This window comes from Mustelus asterias, chromosome 1 (genome assembly GCF_964213995.1).
Source record: "Mustelus asterias chromosome 1, sMusAst1.hap1.1, whole genome shotgun sequence".
Lineage (NCBI taxonomy): Eukaryota > Metazoa > Chordata > Chondrichthyes > Carcharhiniformes > Triakidae > Mustelus > Mustelus asterias.
Window position 1 is genome coordinate 158,460,529 of NC_135801.1, and position 20,582 is coordinate 158,481,110.

At 43.7% G+C, this 20,582-nt stretch overlaps 1 protein-coding gene across 2 annotated transcripts in view; it reads left to right on the top strand.

Annotated features, from left to right (window-relative positions):
* The first annotated feature begins 519 nt into the window (after positions 1-519).
* LOC144499568 (talin-1) overlaps positions 520-20,582 on the top strand; it is a 278,973-nt gene continuing 258,910 nt past the window's right edge. For both annotated transcript variants that reach the window (XM_078221680.1, XM_078221690.1), the window contains exon 1: positions 520-679. The gene's annotated coding sequence lies outside the window, so the exon portion shown is untranslated. The remainder of the gene's footprint in view (positions 680-20,582) is intronic.

Sequence of the window (20,582 nt, forward strand, 5' to 3'; positions counted from 1 at the left end):
TGTTTTGTCTATAAAGTGCGCAAGAAACAATACTTTTCACTGTAGCCCAATAGATGTGACAATAATAAATCAAAGCAATTCGTTGCAAAAAAAGTTCTCACTGCGGTGCAAACTGAGCCTGGATTTTGCAGTCCAGGTGACAATATTGTAAGGTGAGCTGACACAGAAAGAGCAAGTCAAAGACCATGCACTGAATAATTTACCAATGTAAGAAGTCTCACAACACCAGGTTAAAGTCCAACAGGTATATTTGGTAGCAAAATCCACGAGCTCCGAAATCTAGTGGATTTTGCTACCAAATAAACCTGTTGGACTTTAACCTGGTGTTGTGAGACTTCTTACTGTGTTTACCCCAGTCCAACGCCGGCATCTCCACATCATAATTTACCAGTGGACAGGCTGCATCTCCCCGCTCAGGGCTGGGGAAGAGTGCCCCCATTCACAAATCAGCCGGGTGGAACGTCCCGCCCCGACGTCACAATGGGACCCAGGCTCGGGTCCCGCCCAGCCGATGAGGTCAGACGGGATGGGTGGAGCGTGCGCGGTCTCAGCCTCAGCGGCTCTGTTTCCTTTCTCCTCTCCTCAACCTCTGGCAGCAGCAGCAGCAGCAGCAGCAACATGAGCCGTGAGTGAGGAGAGACTGGTGCAGAAAGTTGGGACACACCGAGACAGAGAGGGGGTGAGTCAGCCAGCCACGGCTCGCTGTGTCTGAAATGCAGTGACTGGAGGGAGCGGGGAGGATCGGGACGGGACAGGGGAGGGCTGAGGGGAAGTTTGGGCGCAGTGCCCGCCGTTCGTCAGGCAGTGCGGAGCGCTGGCGGTGGGTCGCGTTGACTTTTAGCGGCTGCGCTGGGTGGGTACTTTTTATTCGATGCGCTGTCCACGGGGTTGGAGGAGGAGGAGATGGGGGAGAGGGGTGTGGGGCTGGCTGGAGCAAACCCCCCCCCCACTCCTCTCCAGCCGTTACTTTGCTGTCATCAACTCCCCGGCTTTGCTTCAACTTCAGCAGCCGTCACACCCGGAAAACCCTCGAGTGGCTCCAAGTGAAGCGGACCGGTTCCTGTTCAAAGGAAAAAAAACATTCCCTTCAAAAGTTTCTCTCCTGTTATTTTCCCCCGGATACAATGTGTTTGATTCTTTTTGGAGCAAAAAGTGTAACACATTTGTATCTGTTGTTGGATTCTTTGTTGGGGCCTGTGGGTGCTTATTGCCAGTTATCAGGTTTGATGACATGTATCTCTTCCTGTTCTTTGTAGCCTGCGGGCTGAGTTTTTTTTGAAGGACGATTTTACAAAATGGATTAAATTGAAGGGCGTGCTGGAGATTTTGTAACTGCGAGGAGACCTTAGAACCTCTGCCGCCGCCTTTCTTCCAAAGAATTAAACTATATATTTTGTCAGAAATGGTTTTTAAAAAAATCTAATGTTTAACAGGCTGCTCCCCTCCAGACTAACATCTAGTTCTTGTTTTTTTTCTGACGTGTATCGAGGGCTCAAGACTTTTTGACACTGTCTCTGCAAATGTCAGCTATCATGTTTTAAATAAATGGCCTAGTTTTAATGTTGTTGTTGATGGAGGAAAAACAGAATCATTTATGTTCTAAATGAATAATTGTTTTGGAACATCTTCCCCAATGCTACATTTTTCCATTTGCCCACACTGTAACACGTTAGTGCTCTTACTCAAAAGTATATAATGTGACCTTTTTATTTTAACTGTTTCTCGATGGACATTATACCAAGATGACTAAAAAAGGAAGGACTTTTCTGGTGTGGAAAGGAGCATAGTCAACACTCTCATTCTTCTGCATATCTTTCTATAATCATAGAATAGAATCCCTACAGTGCAGGAGGAGGTCATTCAGCCCATCAAGTCTGCACCGACCACAATCCCACCCAGGTCCTATTCCTGTAACCCCACATATTTACCCTGATACTAGGGTCAATTTAGCATGGCCAATCAACCTAAACTGCATCTCTTTGGACTGTGGGAGGAAACGGGAGCACCCTGAGGAAACCTATGCAAACATGGGGAGGATGTGCAAACTCCACACAGACAGTGACCCGAGGCCGAAATTGAACCAAGGTCCCTGGTGCTATGAAGCAGCAGTGCTAACCACTGTGCCACCATGCCACCCTCTATGTTTAATTTTGTATCTACACAACAGCCCCTGGCTAGAAAGGTGGGCAGCTGGAAACATTCCCATCTCTGACAACATTCTCCTTGAGCCAGCTATGCGTTGGGGTGATCCAATGGTGGTGTATCCTCTTAATTTTTGTGTCCTGCTTGAAATTTCTCTTGTAAAATTAGCATTGGGAAGCTTGATGTGAAGGTAGATATGGGCCTGTAATGGTAGAAGTGTGGCTATGTAAGTTTCTATAATATATACTTTTCTACTTTAAGTCGAGGTTTGGGCTTTAGTCAAGGTTATTGTATTGTCTTGAGAAGTGGTATTAACAGTTTGTGTTTATTGTTACATGTACAGTTTGACGAGATTTGTTTTGCATACAGTTTTAGCAATTAATCTATAACAGTCAATCTATGCTGCAATTGTGGGAATGGATTACTTCGAAAATGACAGTTAATGACATAGTTGAGTGAGAACTTGGGTGGCACAGCAGATAGAAAACTAATTTTGCCTTTTAGATGTAGATTTGAATCTAGCATGGACTGTTGTAATGAAATTTTAATTTTGCACATTTTTCTACAGCCTTTGTTGAATGAATGTAACATGTCCACACTAGTCTGTTACACATTTGGTAATGAATGCAAATTAGTTAATTTGCATAGCCTTTTCTTTCCAGAGCTGCATTGTGATTCTGAATACTTGGGTTGTAGTGACACACTTTTCCATCCTTTCCCACTTAACTCTCAAGCAGTGTAACAGATTGCAACTGCAGATGACTTGAAATAAAGATCGACGTCGCAAGTTTGATCCCATTACGTACTGGTAGCATGGTAAAGCTTGGAAAAATTGCATTGGAGTTGGTCGATGAGCAAGTCAGATTATCCAAATGTCAGCATGCGACGGTCAATGTTGTTTTAAATGTATATTTTTTTTATACTTTTCCAATTCAATCAAATCAAATCCAATTCAGAGTCTCAACAAGTTGAGACATTTCAGATCCAGGCTGACAAGACAGGGTGAGCGACCAAAATCACCCTGTCCTGGGCCTGATCTACATGAGCCAAGCTGATTGGAGAAGGGGGAGGTTCCTCCTCCAAGACTTGAGCTCATTTGCATCTTAGCCAAAAGGCCGAGATGCCGCTTTTAACAATTGCTTCATATGAAACATATGAAGCTTCAGTGTAACCTAATGACCTCAACCAAGTGCAACATCCAATCCATACTACATTTGATCTTAGCCAAAAGGCCGAGAAGTGATGTATATAGTTAACAACAACATTGGGTCGGGGAATCATAGAGGAAGTACAAGGAAGGCTTGCACTTTGTCTGGTTCCTCCCCTCCAACTTTACTGTCATAGGTGACACTGCCAGAAGTTTAAGACTCCCAATGGCATTGCTATTGGGATCAATGGAACGTTCAAGCCTCTCCTCCACGACAAGGTGGCGATCCAAGCAGCAATGACAGTGATATTGCTCACGGAGCTTCAGTATGTCACCATCTCTGCTCTCTCAGAAGAAAATCTCCAAGCCATGCTTGATACCTTCATGGAAGCATACTGGTCTCAACCTCAAGACTCGAGTCCTTTACTAACCTGCCCCAGGGCAAGATGCAGCCTCTCCTTCCATAAAGAACAATGGAAAAACTCTCCCTAGTGTGGAACATTTCCCCATTCCTGGGGAGCCACCTCTCGTTCTAAGGCTAACGTTGGCGTGGAGATTCAACATTGTACCCAATCTGCGAGTGCTGCCTTCATATGCCTAAGGACGAGAGTCTTTGACCGCGACATTTGTGCTGACACCAAGGTGTCATATACAAGGTGATCATCCTCCCAATGACTCCAGCTTGGACGACGTACAAAGGTTATCTCAAGGCCTTTGAGGGGTATTGTCAACGCTGTTTGAGATGGATTCTCCACAACAGCTGGGAGGACGTGCGTACTAACATCAGCGTCCTTGAAAGAGCCAAGAGCACCAGCATTGAGGCCATGATCATCTGAAACCAACTCCACTGGGCTAGACATGCTTAGGATGTGCAACTGCCAAAGCAAATCATTTTCTCCGAGCTCAAGAAAGGCTTCCGAACAAGAGGATAAAGGAAGCACTTCAAAGACACCCTGAAGGTGCAATATAGACGTCAGTGCCTGGGAGTCTGCCTTGCTCAGAACAGACCTACTTGGAGGAACAGACCTCCTGTTTGAGGACACCCGATGACACGAGGAGGTCCTGAAAAGGAGCTTGAGAGAGGGATTCCAGCCACCTGGAGTCCAAGGACTGAATTCACTTCCCGGAAGCACCTGCTTGTGCATTAATAATGCACTGTGGTCTCCTGGAGTTGCATGATTGCCTGAAAGAGTCAGCAATTTGAGAGCTTGCTCTAAAATTAATCATGAAAACTTATTTCTCCCAAGAGTTGATGCAGTGAGACGTTTGCACCCACAACAGGGTGGGTGCTCTTCCCCTCAAGAGGTGGTGTTGATTTGGTGACTGGTGGTGATTTAACCTGAGGATCACCACACCTCAGATGTGGGGCAAGGTTGAGAAAGCAAGCCTTTCATGAATAACCTCAGCCGATACGGGAATTGAACCCATGCTGTTGGTGTTGCTCTGCATCACGAACCAGCTGTCCAGCCAACTGAGCTAAACTGACCCCAATCAAGAGTGCTCAGGGTCCATAAACTGACATACAGGTTGCAGTTTGGTCATTGTTGTTGTCTCTCTCAACCATTTTTTGAATAACGTTGTTGAGGAAAAATTTTTAAAGCGGTGATGATGTGGTATTTGGAGAAATAAAATTAATATTTTAAATATGCATGAACCTATTGAGGGGCGGGTGGAAGGAAATTCTTTGAAAAATGTAATAGCTTTTTATAGAGCTAACTGAAAGGGAATGCAGGTAGGTATTTATGGATTTTCACAAAGCATTCAATACTTTCTCGCTACAGAGAGGCAGCAGCGTGTATCATTTACAAGATAGAGTGCAGCAACTCTCAAAGGTTCCTTCAACAGCAGCTTCCAAACCCTCGAAGGTCAAGGGCAGCAGATATGTGGCAACACCACCACCAGTAGGTTCTTCTCCAAGTCACTCACCATCCTCACTTGGAAATATATTGCCATTCCTTCACTGTCGCTTGGTCAAAATCCTGGGAATCCCTCCCTCGCAGCACTGGGTGTACCTACACCACGTGGACTGCAGCAGTTTAAGAAGACAGTGTACCACTACCTTCTCAAGGGAAATTAGGGATGGGCAATAAATGCTGGCATAACCAGCGATGTCCACGTACTAGGCAAGAGTTCTTTAAAAATAGAACATGTGGAAATACAAAAAGATACTTCACAGAACTGGGCCATTTGGATCAATCAGCCTCTTGTTTTAAAGTTTATTCTTCATGTGAGCAAATAGTATTACACCCTGTTCACATCTGTTCAACCCTGTCTGTCATTAAAATATTCAATCTAATCTTGAATGTTGACATAGTTTCTGCCTTAACCACTAATCCTGAAAGGCAATTTAACAGCCTTAAATCCTGTATGAGGAAGTTTCTCCAGCCTACTGTTCAAAATCTTGTATCTTTTTCTTAATTACTGCAACAACCTGTTTCTATTTAACCTGTCCCATCCACGCATTATCATGTTCAAATATAAAAACACAAATTTTGAAATTTTCCCACAATTGTATTTTCTTATTGGGCATTATTCTTGTGAATCTCAGAGTCTGCGCTTTTTCTAAAGACTCTGTCCCTACAGTGCAAACTGCTCCTGACTTCATTTCAGCCTTGGTCTGAATAGGAATAAAAGAGCTGAAGTTCAGAAGTGAGGTGAGTGACTGCCCATCAAGGCAGCATTTGACTCGGAGAAAGTTTTCCGCTGGTTAGAGCCATACCTGGCAAAAAGGAAGATGTCTGTGGTGATTAGAGGTCAATCATCTCATCTAATAAATAAACTTTATCTCTGTTCTAGGACATTACAGCAGGAGTTCCTCAGGGTAGTGTTTTAGGCACAACTATCTTCATCAATGACCTTCCTCTATGATTCTAAGGTTAGAAGTGGGGATATTTGCTGTTCGGTGGCAGTGGTTAGCACTGCTGCCTCACAGCACCAGAAACCCAGATTCAATTCCAGCCTCGGGTGACTGTCTATGTGGAGTTTGCACGTTCTCTCCATGTCTGCGTAGGTTTTCTCCCGGTGCTCCAGTTTCCTCCTACAGTCCAAAGATGTGAAGGTTAGGTGGATTGGCCATGCTAACTTCCCCCTTAATGTTCAAAGATATACAAGTTGGGTAGATTGGCCATGGTAAATGCAGGGGAGGTGTGTGGACTTCGATGAGATGCTCTTTCGGAGAGTGGGTGCAGACCCGATGGGCCGAATGGCTGCCTCCTGCACTGTAGGGATTTTATGGATTCTATGATTGGACAATACTCAACAGCCCTTTTGATTGGCACCCCATCCACAAACATATTCTCTCCACCAAGGCAGCAGTGTGTACTGTCTACAAGATGCACGATATGAACTCACCTAGTTTCCTTTGGCACACCTTCCAAATCCGTGCGTGCGTGATATATGTCGGGGTACACACAGTAAGACGTGTAACAACACCACCAGGTTGGACCGTTGGACTTCCACCCGGTGTTGTGAAACCCCTTACTTGGAGATATATTGCCAGTCTTTTATTGTCTCTGGGTCAAGATCCTGGAACTCCCTCCCTAACAGCACTATGGGTGTATTTACACCACGTGGACCGCAGTAGTTCATGATGGCAGCTCATCACTATCCTCTCATGGGAGTAAATGGTGGCCTAGCCAGCTACCCCCAGAATGAATGAATTTTCAAAAACTGCAGACCTCAGGGCCTATGCAGTATATGATTGCCTTTGACTTTTATAGCTTGAAAGAGAACTTCAAATTCTATCTTAGTTTTTAAATGCTACATCAATTTGAGGTGTTGCTTTGAATGTTCTATGAACTTGTGTCCAACTTGCCTCCCCATTGCCCCCATGTTAGTTTGCTCTTTCACAGCATTGAGCTAACAGTCAAGAGTATAATTATCAGGATGTTTATGCAGCACAATACATCACACGCTTGCTGACATTCAAATCCATATGCTACTTATCCTATTCATTTTATCAGAATGCCCAAAAGCAAACCCTAAGCAACTCCACATCCTGCTTCTAACTGCTCTGACAACCTGTCCTTAACTTGTACTATTTTTCGAGCCAGTTTTGAATTTATTTTTCTATTCTCCCTGATTCCAAATTAGCTAATGACTCAAAAATAGGATTGGAGGCAAAGGCTGCAGGAAGACGCAGACAGATTGATGGAATGCGCTGACAGGTGGCAGATGCAATTCAAGTGTGAAGCAATGCACTCTGAAAGGGAAAGTAAGAGCGAGGATTATCTACATAATGTAAAAACAGAAGGATGTTGATGAAGGGAGACCGAGCAGTTCCCTGAGTGCAAGTACTGGTAGATAATGTCATAAAGATCCCAATATTTTATATATGTTGGCACAGATTAGAATTAATTGATACAAGGCATTGGTTAGACCATAGTTAAATTAAATTACTAAGTGTATTCTTGTGTATTTCATGATAGAAAGGGCTTCTAACCCATACTTGGTGGCAGCCTTCCATCTCTTTGGTTTTCTCATGGTGGTCAGTTCTGTGTTAAGCATTGCCTGCTGTTGCTCAGGAGCCCTCTCTGGCATGCCAGTCTACGGCGAGCTTGTTGCACAGGAAGACAGTGAGCTGAGGAGGTGCATTATTCACAGACCTGTGTTTCTCTTGTCCCTCTTTCAGCCAGATGAGCTTTACATTCCTGTTCACTTCTTTGACTGCCCTTCCACATAGTTGGCCTTCAGAGGTCATGGCCATAAGTCCCAGTTGTCAGTGTCAATGTCCTCCATCTTCATATCTCTCTTGCATGTGTCCTTGTAGCAAAGGTGGGGATCTCCAGGAGGTCATGACCCAGTGGCCAGTTGACTGTATAGAAGATCTTTGGGTATACCTTAGCAATCGGGTATTGCTTAGCAATAACCTGCTCACTGATGATCAGTTTGGGTTTTGCCAGAGTTACTCAGCTCCCCAGCCTTTGTTTTCATTGGAGCCATTTTATTTGCTGACGGATCAGTTGCCTTTTTTAATTCCTTCATATGTGCCTTTTGCATTCCCTTGAAGGACATTGCATATTGGCAAAGCTGTAACCAGACTTAATTCAAACATGGACAAAAGAGCTGAATTCATAAGAACATAAGAAATAGGAGCAGGAGTAGGCCATCTAGCCCCTCGAGCCTGCCCTGCCATTCAATAAGATCATGGCTGATCTGAAGTGGATCAGTTCCATTTACCCGCCTGATCTCTATAACCCCTAATTCCCTTACCGATCAGGAATCCATCTATCCGTGATTTAAACATATTCAACGAGGTAGCCTCCACCACTTCAGTGGGCAGAGAATTCCAGAGATTCACCACCCTCTGAGAGAAGAAGTTCCTCCTCAACTCTGTCCTAAACTGACCCCCCTTTATTTTGAGGCTGTGCCCTCTAGTTCTAGCTTCCTTTCTAAGTGGAAAGAATCTCTCCACCTCTACCCTATCCAGCCCCTTCATTATCTTATAGGTCTCTATAAGATCCCCCCTCAGCCTTCTAAATTCCAACGAGTACAAACCCAATCTGCTCAGTGTCTCCTCATAGTCAACACCCCATATCTCTGATATCAACCTGGTGAACCTTCTCTGCACTCCCTCCAAGGCCAATATATCCTTCCGCAAATGAGGGGACCAATACTGCACACAGTATTCCAGCTGCGGCCTCACCAATGCCCTGTACAGATGCAGCAAGACATCTCTGCTTTTATATTCTATCCCCCTTGCGATATAGGCCAACATCCCATTTGCCTTCTTGATCACCTGTTGCACCTGCAGACTGGGTTTTTGCGTCTCATGCACAAGGACCCCCAGGTCCCTCTGCACAGCAGCATGTTGTAATTTCTTTCCATTTAGATAATCCAATTTGCTATTATTTCTTCCAAAGTGAATAACCTCGCATTTGTTAACGTTATACTCCATCTGCCAGATCCTCGCCCACTCACTCAGCCTGTCCAAATCTCTCTGCAGACCTTCTACGCCCTCCACATGATTCACTTTTCCATTTCCACTTATCTTTGTGTCGTCTGGAAACTTTGTTACCCTATACTCATTCCCCTCCTCCAGATCGTCTATATAAATGGTAAATAGTTGAGGCCCCAGTACCGATCCCTGTGGCACGCCACTAGTTACCATCTGCCAACCAGAAAAGCACCAATTTATTCCGACTCTCTGCTTCCTGTTGGATAGCCAATCCCCAATCGACGCTAACACCCTATCCCCAATTCCGTGTGACCCAATCTTCTTCAGCAACCTTTTGTGAGGCACTTATCAAACGCCTTTTGGAAATCCAAAAACACCGCATCCACCGGTTCCCCTCCGTCAACCGCACTAGTCACATCTTCATAAAAATCCAACAAGTTCATCAAGCACGACTTTCCCCTCATGAATCCATGCTGCGCCTGCTTAATCGAACCATTCTTATCCAGATGGCCTGCTATTTCTTCTTTAATGATGGATTCCAGCATTTTCTACAGGCCGGTTGTTTAGCTAACCGGCCTGTAGTTACCCGCCTTTTGTCTATTTCCTTTTTTAAACAGCGGCGTAACATTAGCCGTTTTCCAATCCGCAGGCACTACCCCAGAATCCAACGAATTTTGATAAATAACCACTAATGCATCCACTATTACCTCTGACATTTCTTTCAGTACCCTGGGATGCATTCCATCCGGGCTCGGGGACTTGTCCACCTTCAGTCCCGTTAGTCTACCAAGCACTGCCTCCCTGGTAACATTAATTGTATTGAGTACCTCTTCTCCTACCAACCCCCTATCGTGAGGGGAGAGTCACTGCCCTTGACATCAAGGCTGCATTTGACTGAGCGTGGCATCCAGGAGTCCTAGAAAAACTTGAGTCAATGGGATTCGGGGAAAATTCTCTGTTGTTTGGAATCATACTCTGCACAAAGGAGGATGGTTATAGTTGTTGGAGGTCAATCACTGTAGTTCCAGATCATCACTGCAGGGGTTCCTCAAGTTAGTGTCCTAGGCCCAACCATCTTCAGGTGCGTCATCAGTGACCTTCCTTCCATTATAAGGTCAGAAGTGGAGGTGTTTACTGTGCAATGTTCATCATTCATGATTTCTCAGATACTGAAGCAGTCCGTGTCCAAGTGCAGAAAGACCTGGACGATATCCAGGCTTGGGCTGGCAAGTGAACTGGCAAGGGACCTGGGTTCGATTCCCGGCTTGGGTCACTGTCTGTGTGGAGTTTGCACATTCCCCTCGTGTCTGTGTGGGTTTCCTCCGGGTGCTCCGGTTTCCTCCCACAGTCCAAAGATGTGCGGGTTAGGTTGATTGGCCATGCTAAAATTGCCCCTTAGTGTCCTGAGATGCGTAGGTTAGAGGGATTAGTGGGTAATATGTGTAGGGATATGGGGGTAGGGCCTGGGTGGGATTGTGGTCGGTGCAGACTTGATGGGCCGAATGGCCTGTTTCTGCACTGTAGGGTTTCTATGATTTCTATGATAATGTTTACTTCACACAATCGCGAGACAATGATCATCTCCCACAAATGAAAATCTAACCATTGCCCCTTGTCATTCAATGGTATTACCATTGCTGAAACTCCCATTATCAACATCCTGAGGGTTGCCATTGCCCAGAAACAAAACCTGATTAGTCATATAAATACTGTGGCTACATGAGCAGGCTAGGAATTCTGTGGTATCTACACCACATGGACTGCAGCAGTTCAAGAAGATCGCTCACCACCATATTCTCATGGCCAATTTGGGATGGATGCTAAATGTTGGCCGAGCCAACAATGTCCACATCCTAAGAATGAATATATTTTTAAAAAACCTCCTCTTACAGGTGTGAGAGCGTCTGGCCATTAGCTGTTGCTGGTATTCTCTGGTATGAATGTTAGTGCGTCAGTGTAGCGCAACTTGGAGTACTTTGCTCACCTTGTCTTTGACCTCAGATGATCAAAGCAGAACAGCTTTCTGTCAGTGAGGAATATATCAAAGATTCTAAGTGCCGGAACACAACTTTGACACCAGTGCACACCTCAAAGGATCCCCATAGCAGACTTTACCCATCATGTCAAGCACATGGGTTTGGGGGTTGGGGGGAAGTGTACTGAGATGGGTAGAAAACTGGTTGGCAGAGAGGAAACAGAGTAGGAATTCATGGGTCCTTTTCAAATTGGCAGGCAGTAACTAGTGGAACGCCAAAGGGATCGGCACTGGGAACCCAGCTATTCACAATATATATTAATGATTTGGATGAGGGAACAAAATGTAACATCTCAAAGTTAGCAGATGATACCAGGTTGGGTGGGAGGGTGAACTGTGACAAGGATGCAGAGATCCTTCAGAATGATCTGGACAGGTTGCGTGAGTGGGCAAATCAATGGCAGATGCAGTATAATTTGGATAAATGTGAGGTTATTCACTTTGGCAGCAAAAACAAAAAGGCCGGTTACTACCTGAATGGCTGTAAATTGGAGGGGAGTGTACAGCGGGACCTGGGTGTCCTTGTGCAACAGTCACTGAAGGTAAGCATGCAGGTGTAGCAGACGGTAAAGAAGGTAAATGGCACGCTGGCCTTCATTGCGAGAGGTTTCGTGTACAGAAGCAGGGATGTGTTGCAATTATATAGGACCTTGGTGAGGCCACACCTTGAGTATTGTGTGCAGTTTCAATCTCCTTTCCTGAGGAAGGATGTTCCTACTCTCAAGGGAGTGCAATGAAGGTTTACTCGGCTGATTCCAGGGATGGCAGGGCTGATGTATGAGGAGAGATTGACAAGGTTAGGATTGTTTTCGCTGGAGTTCAGACGAATGAGGGGGGAGATCTCATAGAGACTTATAAAATTCTAACAGGACTAGACAGGGTAGATGCAGGAATATGTTCCTGATGGTGGGGGAGTTCAGAACCAGGGGTCACAGTCTGAGGATGCAGGGTAGACCATTTAGGATGGAGTTGAGGAGACATTTCTTCACCCAAAGAGTGGTGAGGCTGTGTAATCCATTATCACAGGAAGTAGTTGATGCAAAAACATTGAATGTATTCAAGAGGCAGCTGGATATAGCACTTGGGGTTAATGGGATCAAAGGTTATGGGGCAAAACCAGGATTAGGCTATTGAGTTGGATGATCAGCCATGATTGTGACGAATGGTGGAGCGGGCTCGAAGGGCCAGATGGCGACCTCCTGCTCCTATCTTCTATGTTTCTATGTTGTCATGGACAAAAGAGATTATATTGAGTAGCTTTGGTGGGCAGCCAGTTTTCTCCAGTAGCTTAAACAGACTGCCTCTGCTCACCTGGTTGATTGCTTTGCTAAGATCAATGGTGGCATCAATTTAGAAGTTGTATAGTGGATCATGGCATTTCTCTTGTAGTTGCAAGTATGAGAAGATCATGTAATTTGTTGGTCTTCCAGTTCTGAAGCCACACTAAGATTTAAGATAGCTGCATTTAGCCAAGATCAGTAGTCTGACAAAGGCAACGTTAGCAAATACTTTTCCCATGATGCTGCCGGGGAGATGCCTTGATGTTGTTGCAATTGCCTTGGCCGCCAATATGTAGGCTGCAGAGTCTTTGCAGCCTACATATCCTGGGGCACTGTCCCTTCCCTCCAGCAGAGGGAGGGAAATTTGTGCAGATGCTGCAGGTGAGTGGCTTTCCTGGGCTTGATGAATCCAGGCAGTATAGCATCAGCACCTGGAGCTTTGCCCTCAACAGGCGGATCAATAGCTTTGCTCAGCTCTTCCACTGTGTTCCATATCCAGCTCTGTCAGTTCAGGGCTTTCTATGGTGTCTAGAGCTTCCTCAGTGACATTGTTCTTCCTGAAGCACAACTTGAGTTAGTGTTCCAATCAGCTTTCCATTATTTATTGCAAATGATGCTAACCTCACTCTTTTCACTTGGACCATTTTGTTTTCTGATGGATCTGTTGACATTTTTTCTTTCCTCAGACATGCCTCTTGCATTCCCTCAAAGGGCATATTCATATTTTGGCAAAGTTGTTGCCAGTAGTTATTGACATCATCTGTTGGGTTTTACTTTTAGTGGCTCTGAGTGCACACAGTGTCTTCTCGCCTGCACCTCTTGTGTAATTAATGAGAGTGGGCCGCTTGGCTTCAACAACCGTTTCCATCACTGTGATGTTAGCCTTGAACTGGTCAGTATTGTTCTGCTCTTGCTTCCCGAATGTGGACAGTGCGGTGCTATAGATGGGGTCTTGAAGTATGTTCCATTTTGCCTCTGTGGGAATGCTGCAGAATGCCGGCTCAGTTCAAGTTGGGGAACTGTTGGGTTTTTATCTGCGTTGGCAGTATGGCTGACATTGATACAGGGACAACGTTTCACTTTGAATAAAAAAATAAGGGCTGTATCCTAGTCCTGATACACATCAGGGATTGATCTGTACCACAGTCAGTCCTGTGGTAGCTGTGTGTGTTGGGAATGCTGGCATTTTTTTCTCAGTTTCTAAGTGTTTGTGGCTTGAACTTGCACATAAAGCATGACAATTTGGGCACTTTGCAGGAGAGTTGCTATCACCTCTATAAACATAATGGCTGTAATTGGGAAGGGGTGAAATTTGGCAGAGAACAACAAATTAAAGGTTTGCTATACAGGAATTGACATTGGAAATGGGGCAAGTCATTTTCATTCAAATAAGCTTTATGTATTTGAGTAAATTTCCATAATGTCCTTAAGCAGTACCATGGCCCCACATGATTGTGATCACAATACAACGTAAGCGCACTGAGACTAATTTCGAAAAAATGCCCTTAACCATTAACCTGCCAAAAGGCTAGTGTGATACTTTTAATTCATCCCTTGAGATTGTTCACACTTTTACCTCTGTCATTGACGTATGCGGAACTCATACTGTGTCATTTCGAGATGACATATAAAAAACACATGCTTTGGAAATGGTCTTTGCAAGGGCAGGCCCTAACTATGCTGCCCAGTGTTTTTATCAGTTTAAATGGATATACCAGACATTGTATTCCAACATTATGCTTCAATGAATATCCTAGGTGACAAAACTGAATGTACTCCATTTGGATTCATGGCATGTTCATATTGCATAAGGTTGTTTGTGAAGCAATTCTGAAGTTCTGTATGCATTGCAGCCTGTGTTTCAGGAGAGTGAGCTAACTTGCATTCAGTTTTTTAATGTGCAACCAGGCTTCCTGTGAAGCGGCTATGCTGGAGGCCTAACACCCTATGCACATGCGGGACTGATAGAGAATTTGCCAGTGGACATATGAGGAGTTGTGATGTCATGACATTGCCATATAGTTACTGGAAAGGTTTGCATCATGGTAGAAACACTGCATTTGGAGCAGATGTGGTTTCGCTGGATCTGTCTGGCTGTTGTTAGTGGTGTTAAGTAAACACTGTTAACAGCAGCAACGCAGTCTCGGTGAAAAGAGCTTTCCTCACTAATCTAATTTAAATGCATTTTTAAAAAACTCCAGCAGGTTAACATTGTGCCCCTGGCTGTGGGAGACCTGGAATGAGGAGTGATGATTGACGAGCAAAGGACCAGGCTGCAAAGGGGAAAACTGAAGCATATGTAACCAGTCTTGGGTTATAGAGTAAATTCAATGTCTCAACACTTTTATTTTGACCTTAAAGAAAGAGGAAGAACTTCATGCTTCTGCTTTTGCTGTTTAGCTGAATAAACCAAATTCCAGCACCCAAAGCTTTGTATGTATGTGGCTTTTACAAACAAGTGCTTTCATATATTTTAATAATGAATGTTCATTCTATGTATAGAAATAGTGTATGTAATCTTCTAAATTGGACTTGTGTTTTTAGGTACATTAATTTTTAGATTTTTAATTTGATACAGTAGATCAAGGTAATTTTAATTTACATCAATTGTGTACGCAATCATTCAAAATTCTAATCGAATATGCCTTGATGCAATTATAATTACTGTTTTTGGTGGCAAAATGCTCATTTACATTTGCCTGGTGAGAAGCAAGTCTGTATGGCAACAACACTCTCTTTGTTCTTGGGAACTTGCAGTCTCCCAACTTGTGAAATGTTGTCTGATACAAGGGCATTTTTTTATATGTCTCGAGTAAGGATTTTTCTGCCCGTCCTCGCTACTTCTACCAATGAATAATAAGGCTATTGAGCATATACAACACCAGGACTGTTCATAGTTCTAAAGTCGAGAGATTACTTCTTTACAAGGGCATTTTAAATGAATTGTTAACCCTTCATGCAATTGGTGAACTTTGACCAGAATAACTATGGGTTTTAAAATGTTAGATTGGAAGCACTAAATTCTGATTCAGAACACAAGTCTGTTTGATTTACACTGCCTTATAATGTTTTTACAGTAGGTTTTAGTACTGTTGTCATTTTTAAAAGTATATCAGAACTTTTTTTAAAAGACAAGCTTGTCATTATCACAAGCAAGATGTCTAAACTAGATTTCTTAGCCATCGGTTTGCTCCTGTTGGGAACACACTATTCTAAATGAAAGGCCACTGTTTAAGGCCTCTCTGCTATAGTACACTTGGGTTGGAAACTATGAAAAACCCTTTGGAAAGAAACTGAGTTGTTTTGCACTTTGTAATGTTAATGGTGAATGGTCACGTAATGAGCTTTTACAAATTCTACTCAAGTATATTTTTGGAAATCAGGGGGAAAAAAAGCTTCTGAGTCAGATGGTTGTGCACGTAGTCCAGGCTGACCCTGTAGTGTTGCCTGAGGAAATGCTGTATAGTCAGAAGTGCCATCCTTCACATGAGACATGAAACCAGATCCCTTCCGCTTCTGGCAGTTTAGATGAAATTTGAAGTGAAACAGCAATTTCCAACCTTGTTCCCTCAACCCATGCTCCTGGGATTTAAAAACACACATCTAACTTGTGCCATTTTTTTGTGGGATCTTGCTATGTACAAAATAGCTGGCTTATTTGCCTGCGTAAGTTAAAACACTTGAAACTTTTCCTATTCAATTAATTATTTTGATCAACCTCTGAGATATAATTGGACTGTAAATCCAGATTTTTTTTTTTGCAGTGCAGGAGACTTGGTAACATTGTCTTAACCCATTCAATTCCATTGAAGGTCGGACGAAGCTTTAGGCCCGTAACTCGTCCTCGCCCGTAACTCGTCCTCACCCGTAACTCCTCCCATGTCAGTAACTAATCGATACCAAGCAGAAGTGACTTGCCCTCCCATGTTCCAATAGAAGGTCAGTAAAGCATTTTCTTGGGAATTGTGAGCATCCATGAAAATGGAGAAGAGAGGGAATGCTTCAAAGTCCAAGAGCCACTTAACACTTTGGGGACTAGAATTTTGTTCCAAGAGAACAATGTTGTCGTTCTTTATTCTGCTGTTTCTCCCTCCCTGGCTTTGTCCCCCTTTTGGGTGCATATTTTTAAAGCACTTTTGGTGTGGTGTTAAAGTCAAAAGTGAAAATAAACATTAACGTGATGCCCATAAGCGTCTTATTGTAATAGAGAGCCCTTTCTTAGCTTTACAAATTTAACTGTTAGTGCAGTTTCTTCTTTTCATTTTCAGTAACCTGTTTCAAGTTAACTGCTTGCTAAATTGCCTCGTGCATAGGGAGATGTGGGGCTTGCTGTGTCTTTAGCAATTTGTAGCAAAATTGTTGATCAACTGTTAGTGTTTTTATGTTGGAAAGCTTCCAGCAAGCCGGTAGTGTAACACTTCAGTGACTGCTATTTGTTGTAGTGTCACAGTTTGATGACTAAATTAAATGATTAACATGGATATCAGTGCAGGCTTTTCAGTGGACAGCATTTTCTTTTGTAAATCCTCTTAACTTAATCCGGGTGCACAATTCACATGAATTTGCATTTGAATCTACTGAATGAGTTGTCTTTAGTTATCAAATCTGTGCTGCAATTTTACACTATGGCTGACTTCCAGGCAATTGTATTAAAGCAACTTTTCCCTGTGTGTAGGATATTTAGATGTTAACGTGTACAATGTAATATTTTCTTGCTCAATTAGAAACTTGCTTTGTCTTAACAATGTTGGTGCCCTTGCCGTGTTAGTTTAGCAGATAGTGCACTTGTAATGTTAGTTTAGCAATTTTTCTAGTGTTATTTTGTTCCAGTTAGTATATTTTTGCATTGATAACCACAAGATGCTTGTTACCCGCAACTCTTAATGTGCAAATTTCAAATGTGTGAAAACAGAAGTCACTCCTTTAAGCATTGTTGCCTGAGCCACTTAAATCTGCTGTGCAAGCTGCCACTTTTAGAACTCGTTTCTAAATTTTAGTTTCCGCTGTACAGGCTGACATTCAGTGCTGTCTAGAATTGTATTAACTTACAGCTCACAAGGTGTTTATTGTATCTGTGCTGCCTTTTGGCTGTACAATCCAAACTAATTCCCACTGTTCGCCTGTCTCCCCATACCTATGGATCTTCCTCTGCTTCAATTTATTTTATCATCTTTTTCCTAAAAGATGTGGCAAATGTGCCTCGTTCCATTTTCTAACACACCTGGGTAAATCAGTGAATCTCTTATTAATGCGGGCCTCTGGATTACTTCCAGTAACGACCATTATCCTAAAAAAAATCCAGACAATGTCAACTAAACTTCCCACTTCAGCAGTTTGAGGATTGGATTTTCTTTTAAAAGCACTGATTAATTGCCCTTTTTGGAAGGGGAATCCCATTATTCAGTTGGTCTTGGGTGGCTCTATGCAACAACAACTTCCATTTATATAGCATCATAACATTTCTGTGAACTGCCTTGGAATGTTAACATACAGATTTTGAGCCACATAGGATATTAGAACAGATAACCAAGTGCTTGGTCAAATGGTGGGTTTAAGGAATATCTTGGGAGAGGAGAAAAAGGTAGAAAGGCAGAGAATTCTAAAGGCATGGCAGCTGAAGCTCGAGCCACCAACTGTAGAACAATTGAAACAGGACATCTGCAAGAGGGCATAATTGGAGTTACAAAGAACAGTACAGCACAGGAAACAGGCCCTTCGGCCCTCCAAGCCTGTGCCGCTCCTTGGTCCAACTAGACCAATCGTTTGTATCCCTCCATTCCCAGGCTGCCCATGTGACTATCCAGGTAAGTCTTAAACGATGTCAGCGTGCCTGCCTCCATCACCCTACTTGGCAGCGCATTCCAGGCCCCCAGATTTGCAGAGTTATCTGAAGATTGTATGGCTAGAAGAGGTTAGAGGTAGGGTGGTCTAAGACAATGGAAAGATATGAAAATGAGAATTTAAAAATTGGCTCCCAGTCCAGCAGGACCTCATTAGGTTAAGGAGTGATGGGTGACCAGGAGTTGGCAGAGCTTTGGATGAGTTCACTTTTACCGATTGTGGGAAGCCATCCAGAGATGCATTGAAATTGTCAAGCCTAGCGGTAATGTGCCTGGATAAGCGTATGAACAGAAGTTGATTTGAGCCACAGGTAGATTAGGACTGTGATGTAGCCAGCAGATCATCTTGGGAATCAAAAAGGAATCCATGGCTGCAAGCAAGATCTGGACATATTCAGGCTTGGACTGATAAATGGCAAGTAACATTCATGCCATGCAAATGCCAAGTAATGACCATCTCCAACAAGAGAGAATCTAACCTCCTCCACTTGACATTCAATGGCAGTACCATTGCTAAATGCCCCACTATAAACACCCTAGTTGACTAGAAACCTAACTGGAATATCCACATGAATATTGTAGCTATGAAAGTAGGTTAGAGGCTGGGAACTCTGCAGCAGGTAACTTGTTTACTGACTCCTGAAAACCTGCCCACAATCTACAAGACACAAGTCTGGAGTGTGATGGAATACTCTCCACCTGTCAGGATGGGTGCAGCTCCAACAGCACCAGAATATCTTCACCATCCAGGGCAAAGTCGTCCACTTAATTGGTATTGCATCCATTACCTTAAATGTTCACTTCCTCCATCACTAACGCAGAGTGCCAGCAGTATGTACCATACAGAACACCTCTACCACCCAGAAAGCCAATGCAGCAGATGCATGGGGGCATAAGAGTTATAGAGGTTTACAGCATGTAAACAGGCCCTTCGGCCAACTTGTCCATGCCGCCCGTTTTTTTTTTAACCACTAAGCTGGTCCCAATTGCCTGTATTTGGCCCATATCCCTCTATACCCATTTTACCCATGTAACTGTCTAAATGCTTTATAAAAGACAAAGTTGTACCCGCCTCTACTACTGCCTCTGGGAGCTCGTTCCAGACACTCACCACCCTCTGTGTGGAAAAAATTGCCCCTCTGGACCCTTTTGTATCTCTCCCCTCTCACCTGAAACCTATGCCCTCTAGTTTTAGACTCGCCTACCTTTGGGAAAAGATCTTGACTATCTAGCTGATCTGTGCCCCTCATTATTTTATAGACCTCTATAAGGTCACCCCTCAGCCTTCTACGCTCCAGAGAAAAAAGTCCCAGTCTATCCAGCCTCTCCTTATAACTCAAACCATCAAGTCCCGATAGCATCCTAGTAAATCTTTTCTGCACGCTTTCTAGTATAATAATATCCTTTCTATAATAGGGTGACCAGAACTGTACACAGTATTCCAAGTGTGGCCGTACCAATGTCTTGTACAACTTCAAGACATTCAACAACTTCACTATCACCACCTGCACCATCCTGCCTTGGAACTATATTGCTGTCCTTCATTGTTGCTGGGTCAAAATCCTTAAAAGCACTGTGGGTGTACCTACACCACGTGGCTTGCAGCGGTTCATGAAGGCAGCTCACCACGTCCATCGCAAGGGCATTTATGGATGGATAACAAATGTTAGCCTAGCCAGTGGTGCCCATATCCCATGAACGAATAAATATTCTGTCTCTCCAATGCCGGGAAAGTTGAGAATGAGGAAGAGTTTGTGGTTGGAACCCCACATAATGGTGTTGGTCTTTCCAATACTTGGGGAAATTTCTGCATGTCCAGTTGGATATTAGACACATCAATAGTGGATTCTCCAAGTGCTATCCCATCACCTTGTTCCCAACGACTGAGAAAATGGGAGTGCTAGTTAAGATCTAAAGTTGTTAACCCCAGTGCTATGACGGGAATGGCTTATAGTGCCTGAAGAAAAATAGTGTTCCTCAAGCCTGCTTTGAGCTTCACTGGAACTTTGTAGGAGTCAGATGACACTGATATCTCAGTGGGAAGTAGAATTAAAGTAGCAAATGATTGTAAACTCAGGGTCAGGCTTGAACAGAGGCGTTCGGCAAAATTATCACCCAATCTGTATTTAACCTCTTAGTGTAAAAGAGACTGCATCTAATACGTGACACTAAGTTGGAAGAACTACAGGTTTTACCTGGTGGGTGTGTGGGGGCCCTAAATAGTGACAAGATGGGAGGTAGA